Source organism: Lactuca saligna, chromosome 8, assembly GCF_052625555.1.
Source record: "Lactuca saligna cultivar CGN05327 chromosome 8, ASM5262555v1, whole genome shotgun sequence".
Lineage (NCBI taxonomy): Eukaryota > Viridiplantae > Streptophyta > Magnoliopsida > Asterales > Asteraceae > Lactuca > Lactuca saligna.
This window is the reverse complement of record NC_136424.1, coordinates 12,672,354-12,685,400: the sequence shown is the minus strand read 5'-3', so window position 1 is coordinate 12,685,400 and position 13,047 is coordinate 12,672,354.

Sequence of the window (13,047 nt, the reverse complement as noted above, 5' to 3'; positions counted from 1 at the left end):
GTAATTTATATATTTATCACCGTCTAAAATTTTAAAATATAAATTTATGTAATGTTCGCGTTTCTTGCTAGAATAGGTCATAGTCTGTAATAACTTTTGTCAACTATTGTAATTCTTATATGAATGAATAATTAGGGATTATTCATATATTTATGTGCTTATGTGTTTGATAGGATGTTTTATGAAAATCATATAGGTATTGGTAATAAAATAAATAAGATTAAAATATGAGTTGAAAATAAAAGATTACATAGGACAAATAATATTAACTTAGTTGTATTATACGTTAAAATGATTTTGGAGATATAAGGAGCATTCAAATCCGATTTCATATGAAAAGGTTATGTTTCTTTGAAGTTTCACGATTAAACCAGTATGGTTCTATGTATCGTAAAAAGTAAATTTTTGATAAATTACTTTTTAGCCTAAGCGATCTAAACGAAAGTCTGAATCTATGATTTATGATTTTATGATTTCATAAGATGAATTTATGATTTTTATAAGTTTCAGCATAACAGTATTCAATTCAAAATTCGAATTTAAGATCGGTCGAATTTTAGCCAAAATAATATAAAGGAGAGTTGAAGATCTCGTTAATGGGAATCCAACGAGATAAAGTCTGTTGAAAACAAACATCAGATTAGAGTGATGCTTTTTATACGAACTTTAACAATCTAAGCATGTGAAAAATATAAAGTCAAAAGTAACCGACAGAGTCTAAGTGAAAGTTTTAGGTCTCATGGAGAACTTTCCGGAGATATAAAGAACACAAAAAATAGAGTTCATATGAAGAAGTTACACAATTTTGAAAATCTGAAAATTCGGTACGTGCGCGCGTCAGGAGCACGGCGTGCCAGACAAGACCATGCAACCCCACCCACTTTTCGTCATGTGTCAGACCAACATTTTGCCACGTTACTATGTTCCGACCAAGAGAGCGGTGTGCCACTATGGTGCATAGCGTGCATCCCAACAAATCGCCCTATAAATAGCAGCTCATTCTTTCTTCAATCCCCACACTATTTTGTCAACTTTGCTTTGAAATATTCAGTATTAGGATAATTTTCCTTCGTTTCTATTTTGCGGGGATGCCCTACAACGCCCCTGAGGACTCACTTGAGTAATAGCCTTCGAGTAGGAGATCCAGAGTTGGTATTATGCCCACTTAGTTCCCGGTTCTCACTTATAGTACTCTATAAGTAAACTACGCTTACTCTGCCTCAGTCTAATTTATAATTATAATTATATAGTCGTTACTAGGAGCTTATAAGTAAGATTTATCGTTGATTCCAAGTCTTTATACTGCTTGATCTATTTACATGAGTAATGTTTAAGTTGGATTTAGTGAGGTGTTTAAAGTGATATTTCCAAATAGTATACTCTGTATACCATACAGACCCCATCTCTGGTATGATCATACTTGGTAAATCCTTATTTGGTAGATCTTGAAGTAGAATTTAGGGTTATTAAGGAATCTAAACCCTTAAGATAATAGTTCCATGAAGTATGAAATTAGACTAAGACTTAGCATTATAATACATTTGGGTCTTTTGGAAAAGGTGTAAGGTGAAACTCTGCTCGATTTACCAATCACCAGACACCTTTGTCAAGTGAGTGTATAGTTATCATCAACATCATAATCTAAAATAAATGTATTATTTATATGAGACAATAAATTCTTACCTGTATTACATGTGCTATATGTTATTTGTATAAATAGGATAATACTATTGGATTGGAAATTGTATTGGAAATCAATTGTCTTTAAATATAAGTCTTGCCTTAGGATAAGAATAAGACTTTTAAAGAACTCTTAGTTGAAATTAATTTGAGTATCAATTAGGTCTCGTGACTGGGGTAGGGTGTGTGAGATCAGAGCGGAGTGTTTCTCCTCTTTCTTGGATGACAAGAAATGGTGGGTCTAGATCAGACAACCGGCAAGTATGTCTGGGTCATCGACCATAGTAGATGACAACACTTGATTATTCTAGGCGGTCTAGTGAATTACGTTGTGAGCACAAACTTATAACCCATGGGTGTAGACAAAATGGGATACCATATTTATCAAATCTCTGAATATGGATTTCCTTATATGACTTACACTGGCCAAGGACACCCCTAGCTACGTAGTCAATCAGATACTCAAACAAATTCATTAGTTAAGGTGATTCTTCTAGATGATTGTTGAATTAGGATCTGTGAGGATCAGTTGGGTCAGGTAGTTGGTCTGTAACATCCCAAAAATACAGTCCAAAAATTTCATTTTAATTCATAAATAAAAACCATAAGTATCATACATCATATAAAAATCATAAACCGTATATCTCATAAATGTTATAATCAACTATCAATATATCAAAATCATGTCAAAACATCAAAGTAAATCATCTCATGCTAAAAGCTATGGTGTGTGTCATGCAGTTATCCCGAGCTCTTCCCCTTGCTAGTGGAAGTACATGAAATCAAAACTGAAAACTGTAAGCACGAAGCTTAGTGATTCTCCCTAAAGTACTACATACTATGCACATAATCATATAATAACATACATTGGGCCTTGCCCACTGCATCGGGCATCACCCGGCATCGGACGAATCCGAAATCGGCCCCGCCCAGTATCGATTCTCGCCCACCATCGGACCGAAGTCTGGTATACATATAACATATCAACAAACATATAAGATAAACACATAACATAAACATAAAGACATTCATCGGGATTTCCCCGACATCGGACCGAAGTCCGGAACACATAACACATAACATATAAGCTAAACATTCCTCGGGCTTGCCCCAGCATCGGAACGAAGTCGGGAACACATAATACATAACGTATAAGCTAAACATTCCTTGGGCTTGACCTAGGATCAGACCAAAGTCCGAAACACATAAACAAACACATGCAAGAATCACGAAGTCATCAAGCATATAAACATTCCTCGGGCTTCCCCGACATCGGACCGAAGACCAGAAACATAACACCGACATCGGACCTAAGTCCAGCATATGCTAACATACATAAACAAGCAGACATTGGTGCCTTAGACTCGTTCCTACTGGAGGAAAAATCACATCACACTGCTGAAGTCCCGCGGACAAAACTCTAGTTGTTGGATGATAGATTCCTGAACTGTCAACATCAAAATAACACACAATTAATAATTGGGTTCCAATACATAACCATAAGTCCATGCTTGGGGTAAAAGACTACTTTACCTCCATCTTAGCTTGATTCAAGCTCAAGGCCCAATCCAAAGGCCCAAAAGTCAAACTACGAACCAAAGCCCAACATATGGCCCAATTTTCCAAATTGGGCCCAAACCTCTACATGGTCTCACCTTAAGTCGTAACCATTTTTTCTTGGTCCAACACTTGGCATTCTGATGGTCCAATATCTAATAATCATCAAGGCCTGATTATGGCCCATCTATGGCCCAATTTTCCAAAATAGGCCCAAACCCCTCACATAGGCCTTACCCTAAAGCCCATCCAAATATTCTAGTCAATATGCTTTTTCTTGGATGGCCCATCAGTAGCCCAATCACCAAAGCCCAATAGAAAGGCCCAACTTAAGGCCCAATCCAAATTTGGGTTTTCTAAACCCTAATTAGGGTTTCCAACCCAATCATATTCCAATTAATCCATTTGTTAAGTTTTTATATTAATTAATTATTAATTAAGTCGGGCACCACCCACTACCACCTCAAGTGGTGGTGGTCAACGGCGGCTCACGGCAGTGGCCACCACCTCACGGTGGTGGTTATGATTCAAAAACTAAAACCTGATCAAACATCCAAAATACTAATCTTATCATATAAATGCACACCACCACCCAACACGGCTGGTGGTGGTAGAGGGCGGCAGCCACCACCTCACGGTGGTGGTTGTGGGTTTTCTTCGGGTTTTCCATCCAAATAATACATTATACACCATAATATCCCAAATAACATACACACCTAAATAACACACATATACACTCAAGCACAACCACCCTTGTTGTGGCCGATGGTGGTCAAAGGTGCTAGCCACCACCTCATAGTGGTGGTGGTGGTGGCTCCCTTTAGATGTTCGGGCAAGAAACACCACACAATACTTCACTGTAATAAACACACACACATGTTTCAGATTTCAAAATGGACCCAGCCACCCACCTGGTGGCATACGACGGCGACAGAGACCCAAGAAGGCAGGCAGCAGTGGCGGTTTGTGATGACAACCACCACCTCATGGTGTTGGCGGTGGTTTCTCTTTTGGATCCCGGTCAAGCAGCCACACACACCTACATGCCCTTGCTCGGAAATATGGACACAACCACCCACCTAGTGGTGCAAGACGACGACAACAACATCCCTAGCGGCCACAACAATCCCTCCTGTCAGTCCTCGTCTTCGCTAGTAGTGGATGCAACAGTGGCTCTGGATAGTGGCATAGACGTCGGCGGTCGCTCAGAGCTTCAACAGATTAGAGAACGAGAGGGATTCAGTTGTTGGTAGCAGAAGTCTTCATGTATGACAGTCCTCTCTCGGCTGTTCTCAGTGTCCGACAATGGTTATGGCCTTCCGATGGCGAACTGCAGGTGGTATGGTGGCGGCGGGCTATGGTTAGGGGTTATAATTTGGCGGCGCCGGAGGGAATGAGAGGTGAAGGTGGCAGCTGGAGTAAGGTTCCTAGGGTTAGGGTTTTCCGGGGTGACAGGTTTATATACCCGATCCACTTAAACTTATTTCCATAATGGCAAAAATAGTCCCTCCTTTCCCTTTTTTTCTTTCAAACTAAGTATAATTTACCTATTTAACCCCAGCCATCCAAAAACCCTTCAACTCAAGTCCCAATAATTACCATGCAGCCCCTCCCTCTACAAAAACTTTTTCTAACTTATGTCCATAAGTTACTCTTTAGCCACTGCTTCCATAAAACCTTTAATATTAAGTCCAAATGATACCAAACACCCATGTCTTCTAAAAATCTTTACAAAATAAATCTCGGATTTAAACTTTAACCCCCGAATAATCCAAATTATAACATTTGGCTCCCAAAAACCAAAAATCCACCAAAACTTATGGATTTTAAGGCTACTATTCGTATTAATTTTATCTATATATTTATTTAAAATAACACGGTGTTACAACTCTCCCACACTTAAATTAGATTTTGTTCTCAAAATCATTCCTTACCATTCCTTACACGCCAAACCACTCAAGTAACATGGCCATAATCCTGGGTACAACCTAGCCTTCCCAGGGCAACCAAAACCATCCATCATAGGGTTCTAAAACCCGATAATGAACGAATTCCTTGCAACATGATCACATCTACCCCGTCTGAAATTTGAAGTCTTGTGGTGGTCCAAATCCCTAACAAACCACCCACGCTAACCAAGCTTAATTTGTTGGATTAGGTGTCTGAGCCCATAACTATAATTGTTATGTACTTGACCGATTATAGCATGGTCCTTTTGAGTTGCCTTCACAAGAGCAATTTATTAGGAAGGACTTTTTGAGAAGAGGTTATTTGTGGTTAATTAATATATTATAAGTATAATATATTAATTGAGAAATTATATTATTGAATTAGTATTGATTAAGAATTAATTTAGTGATCAAAAGCGACTTATAAAATATATAAGGACTGATTATGTAAATCAGTAATATTTATAGTTGGGCTAATGATCCATGGTTGGTTAGGGTTGGCTAAACATATGTGATAGTCCATAAAGGTTTGACCCATGTAACCTATGAGATATGAAGATTCATGTGAATTAGGGTTTGCATGGATGTAACCCTAGACTTTCACACACTATAAAAGGAGCCCCATAGTCACCAAAATTTCCCCCAAGCATTTCCAAGAAGAGACATAACCGATTTTGAGCTTCCAAGCTACTTCTTATAAGTCTCATTTTGCATTTGGTGTTTGTGGCACATTAGAGGCATCTACTTTGGTTTTATGTTGTATATTTTAAAGTTTTGTATGTTAGTTTAGGCTTCATTCTTTGGAAACAATATTATGTGTATAATAGATAAAACTTAGATCCAAAGCATCTAGGATTGCATGTGCACCATAGGGGTGTTATGGTGCTCAAAACCCAACAGTGTTATCAGAGTTTAGGGTAGTTTTCAGTTATATTGTTGCATTGTTCATTGTTCAAAGTTGAAGAAAACTGAAAAAAGCTTTCTGCCCGACTGAACTTGCCGAGTCCATAGATGAACTTGACGAGTTCATGATGAACTCGACAAGTCCAAATCCTGGCTCGACGAGTTGGACTGTCTGATAGCAGATTTTCAAGTTTTTTGGCATATATTGGATTAGAGTCACTACCACAAACTGTTTTGTGTCATAAAATCTAATTTTTCTGATTTGGTAGTGATCATACTCATCTAATCAAAAGATAATTGTCAAAGTTTTTAGATAATTTTTGGTTTATAGGATAAACAGAGTTACTTGTAAATTTTTTATTTGATATTATCTTGCTTTATGAGTTTAGTTAGATTAATCATGAATTATATGATAATTTTATTTGTTGGAATTGATCTAAATGTTTTAATGAGTTCCATAACTTGTCCTTAAGTTATGGAACATGAAAAGTTTCATCCATTAAAATGATATTAAACTCATAAGTTATGGAAATGAAAAGTTTTCAAGAGTTTCAAAACTTGCCCTCATGTTTTGGAATTTGTAAAGTCTCACTAATGAAACATAGTTTGTATAAATGAAGTTTTACCTTTTCTTTTAATAATGAAATTGGTAATATTAATGCTTATTATAATGGTACATTTTATTTTGAAGCATTACCTTGTAATGGTATATATGAAATTGTGATGGTTGTAGATAACCTAGGAAATAATGTGTTGAATATTGATTCGTCCAATGTTTTGTATAATGCATGTTTATGGCATTGTCATCTTGGACATATCAACAAGAAGTGTATAGCCCAACTCCAAAAGGATGGAGTCTTGGAGTCATTCGACTTGAAGTCAGATGACACTTGCGAATCTTATTTGCTTGGAAAGATGACCAAGTCACCCTTCACTGGTACTTGTGAAAGGGGTGAAAGTCTACTAGATCTCATACACACCAATGTGTGTGGACCCTTCTAAACTGCCACAAGGGATGCTAACAGCTTCTATGTGACTTTTACTGATGATTATAATAGATATGTGTATGTCTACTTAATTAATCATAAGTCATAAACCTTTGAAAAGTTCCAAGAGTTTAAGCAAGAAGAGGAGAACAATTTGGGCAGGAAGATAAAGATGATCCGATCTGATCGAGGTGGTGAATATCTTAGTTTCGAGTTCCGTGAATATTTTAAGGAATGTGGAATTGTTTCAAAATTGACGCCACCTAGTACACCACAACTTAATGTTGTGGCTGAGAGGTGCGATCGAACCTTGTTGGACATGGTTCGTTCCATGATGAGTTGAGCTTTGTTATATATCTCATTCTGTGGGTATGCCTTAGAAACTGCTGCCCATATCCTTAATCTAGTCCCAACTAAGAAGGTTACCAAAACACCTCACCAGATGTGGACAGGGAAGGTTCCCTTGTTAGCACACATCAAGGTTTGGGGTTGCGAGGCTTTCGTAAGACGAGAGACTCACGACAAGATCGAACCTCACAGTGAGCGATGTATTTTCATCGACTACCCGCAGTAGTCCTTTGGATATCTCTTCTATAGACCGAGTGACATTGTTGTCTTCGTCGCGAGGAGAGGAGTATTTTGTGAGAGAGAACTCATATGCCAAGAGGACTGTGGGAGGAAAATCAACCTTTAAGTACATCAAGAGTTAAGTGATGAAGGAACCTCAAACACTAGCGCTCAGTCCGAGGAGGAAACTCCTATTGAACTGTTTGACGAGTTTGTACCTCTAAGATGTTCCAGTAGAGTTAGTGTTCCACCTGTGTTATATGGTTTTCATATAATAGATGAAGGTGATACATTTATCAGTGATAGTACATTGATAAATCTGGATGAACCTAAGAACTACAAGAAAGCCATGGCAGGCCATGAGTCTGCGAAATGGAAAGAGGCTATGGACAGCGAGATTCAGTTTATGTATGACAATCAAGTTTGAAACTTGGTTGATAATATGTCGGGTCGTAAGACAGTCGGGTGCAAATAGATTTTCAAGAAGAAGACCTACATGGATGAGAAAGTACACATATACGGCGCAACTGGTTGTGAAGGAATTTACTCAAACTCATGCAGTTGACTATGATGAGACCTTCTCACCAGTAGCGAAGATTAAATCTATAAGGTTTATGTTAGCCATAGCTGCATTTCATGATTATGAAATATGGCAAATGGATGTCAAAACCGCTTTCCTTAATGGAAAGTTGGCTGAAAATGTTCACATGTGTCAGCCAGAGGTTTTTGTCATTGCAAAGTACCCTAATAGAGTGTGTAAGCTTGAGAAATCCATCTATGGATTGAAACAAACATCTCGCAGATAAAATCTTTGTTTCAATGAGAAAGTCAAAGAGTTTGGATTTTCGAGAAGCGAGGATGAGTCCGTCATATATGTCAAATCTAGTGGGAGTATAGTTAGCTTTCTGGTGTTGTATGTGGATGACATACTACTCATAGGAAACAACATCGCAACCTTGCAGGAGGTGAAGTCCTGGCTTGGGAAGTGTTTCACTATGAAGGACCTTGGGGAAGCAGCTTACATTCTAGGGATAAGGATATTGAGAAACATGAGTAAAAGACTAATAAGACTTAGTCGAAGTACCTACTTGGACAAGGTGTTGAAGCGTTTCAACATGGAGAATTCGAAGAAAGGTGACTTACCTATCCAGAGCAATACCAAACTGAGCAAGGCTCAAAGTCCTAGAACTGATGAAAATATAGCAGATATGAGTCAAGTGCCATATGCCTCTGTTGTCAGTTCAATCATGTACGCTATGACGTGTACTCACCCTGATGTGGCCCTTTCTTTGAGCATGGTCAAAAAATATAAAGGGAATCTTGGTAGAGCTCATTGGACCGCAGTAAAGAACATTCTTAAGTACCTACAAAGGACTAGGGACTAGGTCCATACCCTCGGTGGGAGTGATGACTTAAGAGTGACAGAGTATTGTGATGCCAGTTTTCAGACCGACAAAGATAATTTACGCTCTTAGTCGGGTTGGGTGTTTACCCTAAATGGAGGAGCAGTAACATGGAAAAGTTCCAAACAGGAGACTGTAGCTAATTCAGTGTACGAATCATAGCACATAGCAGTGAGCGAAGCATCGAAGGAAACAACATGGTTGAATAACTTCATCGGAGATCTTGGAGTTGTACCATCCATAAAGGAGTCTGTGGAGATTTTTTGGCGATAATGAAGGGGTTGTCACCTTAACCAAGGAATCGAGAGATCATGGAAGATCTAGGAATATCGACAGAAAATACCACTTCATAAGATATCAAGTAGAAGAAGGACACCTCGTTGTGAAGAGGGTATCGTTAGAGCACAACCCAGTCGATCCCCTTACGAAGGGACTGAGTAGGGTTAATCACTTGCAGCATGTAAGGGGCATTGGGCTAAAGGACGATATTAGTTTTAGTGATTAGATAAATATTTAGAAACTTGTAATAGCTAAATTGTAATTGACATTTGATGATTGAATAAAAGGAGTTTTATTTATAAGTAAAGCTACTATCTTGTGTCAATTATTTACTATTGTTTCACTTTTGCATGTTTTGCTTTCCGGAATAATAAGATTATTCAAATTATCCACAGTCGATCATACTTTGGAAGTAGGTTTTGAGGCTAGATTGTCATGAATGGGCTTGTAGATTGTCTAAGGTGTTAGACATAGAAAAAGTTTGCTACAACATTCATGAGTGCTCGTGAAATAAGATTTGAGTATTAGATTAAACCCACACTCACATGAATCACTTCATAGAATTTATCATGATGATTGTCACACTTAATATCATATAATCTTCAAACCAAGATATATGAGTTGTTGACTACGAGTTGGTTATGTATTGACGGTATGAAAACGCATCAGTAACTTGATATTATAAAACGTATCGTTGTGCATGATTTAACGAGCAGTTAGTACAAGCATATAAGTCGAAGTATATCTGTTCCTTTTATCATAGGAGGATTAAAAGCGATATCCTGGGCCCCTCGATGATTTTGATTTGGCTTATGTGTCGGGCCCGGTTAGGACTCAAATTCATGTGTTCAGTTAAGTTTTATGTGAAACAAATCGGAAATCGGGAAAGAAACTCTTGGAAAATGAGTATGACTATCTGTCATGTATTTGTCCACACGATATCTTGTAGAACGGAGGATTATATGATCCCTTATCTAAAGGACACGTCACTGACTAGGTCAGAGTTCTACAGCGGCTTTTGAAAGCTACGATTGCTAATTGGATTTTGAAAATGCATTGGCGATTATAGTTATTAGACTTATCCAAGTAGGAGACTATTGGATTAGATGTCTAAGACCATAACTATAATTGGTATGTACTTGACCCAATTGTAGCATGGTCCTTTTGGGTTGCCTTCACCAGAGCAATTTGATAGGATGGACTTTTTGACAAGAGGTTATTTGTGGTTTATTAATATACTATAAGTATAATATATTATTTGGGAAATCATATTATTTAATTAGTATTGATCAAGAATTAATTTGGAATTAATTTAGTGATCAAAAGAGACTGATTTAATATACGGTGACTGATTATGGAAATCAGTAATACTTATAGTTGGGCTAATGATCCATGGTTGGTTAGGGTGGGCTAAACATATATGATAGTCCATAACGGTTTAACCCATGTAACCTATGAGATATGAAGAGTCATGTAAATTAGGGTTTGCATGGATGTAACCCTAGACTTTCCCACACTATAAACAGAACCCCATAGTCACCAAAATCAGCCCCCAAGAATTTCCAAGAAGAGCCATAACCGATTTTGAGCTTCCTAGCCACTTCTCATAAGCCTCCTTTTGCACTTGGTGTTTGAGACACATTTGAGGTGCTAAAGCTTTTGAAGGCCAAGAACTCTAAGCTACACTAAGAGGTATTCATCTACTTTAGTTTTATGTTATATATCTCAAAGTTTTGTATGCTAGTTTAGGATTCATACTTTGGAAACAATATTGCATGTATAATAGAGAAAACTTAGATCCAAAGCATCTAGGGTTGCATGTGCACCATAGGGGTGTTATAGTGCTCAAAACCCAACATAATTTTCCTCAACTGACTGAACAAATTCACACTTTCTGCCTTGATTACCTCGATGCTACCATTAGAAAAAAAAATCACTGACCATAGTCAACAATCGAGCACTTATTCTTTCCAGAAGGCTCAAATAATCCTTCGAGTGGAAGATCTATCCCAATGACGGTTAGACTCAGATGAGAGCTGCGAAACAGGATCAAATTGAATACTCTGAGATTATTTAATCCCACTGTGAGTGACTTTTCACTTCCCAGTCAATCAGCTATTCCGTCCGTACTTGCAACCTAAAGCAAAAATACTAACACTGGCCAAACACTAAAAATGCCCGAAATAGCATGCTGCCACATGACTGCTTTCCAAAATCTATTGAGACCTCCTTGGTCTCAATTCGTTCGTCAATCATCTGAAATATTGGGTTCCGGCCCGGATGTGGAGCCAAAGGACTCCCACATAGTCGCCTCACACGACTTCCGAATGAAATCCTTATCTGTAACTAGTTGTCACTAGTTATCATGCCATTGTGGCTCTAATGACCTTCTGATCTAACCGCGCGGGTTCATACATTGAGCCCTGACGTCACCATATCCAAGGATAAAAGTGATTGCCACATTACCAATGGTAGCCTTATATCACAAACGACCTTAAGCAGGCCATTGCTTCCTTGATCTCATAACTTTAGTGGTGTTCGTACAGTCTTATCACTAGCTCAACTAGGTCTAATCCCTCTAATGAAATCCATATACCAATATGTGGATTTGCCACGCCCTCACTGGTACACTCGAACTGGTGGGTACTATTGTTCCTTCTGCGTCCTAACAACGTGCTCTTGCTATCTACCAACCTAGTGAATGCTACGGTTGCACCCGCAGACTTACAACACTATAACACTATCTGGAAACCTTGTGAATGCTACGGCTACACCCGCAGACTTACAATACTTCTAGCACTATCTGCCAACCTTGTGAATACTACGACTACGCCTGCATACTTACAACACTTCTCATACTATTTGCCAACCTTGTGAATGCTACGACTACACCTGCAGACTTACAACACTTCTAGCACTATCTGTCAACCTTGTGAATGCTACTACTACACCCGCAGACTTACAACACTTCTAACACTACCTACCAACCTTGTGAATAATACGACTACACCCGCAAACTTACGACACTTCTCACACTATCTGGCTGCCAGCGAATGCTACGGCTATCCCAGAGTCTTACAACACTTTCCACCTATTTCAATCGTTGATTACCATTCTGAACACATCATACGTTGAGCACACACACACGATCTAACATCCAAAACTAAACCCATGACATGACTGGAATCCCCAACCTGATTCCATGAAGCTGGCTATCAAACATTCAGAGAATGCGTTCTCATTACCGACAAGTTTTCCAAGCTTCCAACTCACACTATCCTCATTCCATACAGCCACTTGGGCTGTCTTTCTTTCTGAAAAGGATGCGAAACTTATCCCTATTTCAAAACTACTTCTTCTTCTGGATCCCTTGGATGATTCTCCCCCACTTAGATTCAACTAAGTTTTCACAATACATGAAAATTGAAGAATTCCCAATCCTCACTTTCCAAAGATCGCTCTGATGACAACAAGCTCTTACCAACTAATGCTCCATCACTATCAAATCCAAAAGGTCACACAACTTTCAAGAACCAGATGAACACTTCCCGAATCCATAATTAGGGAAATGACCTTCCGTTAACCACTAATAATTCTTGGCATGAAAATAGCATATGAAATCTCTTGAAAATATAATTAAAACACAGACAGAGGATAAATACATAGTTACACTTACCCAAACTCTTGGATGAAATATTCCCTCATGCAGTTTCCTGCACGTGC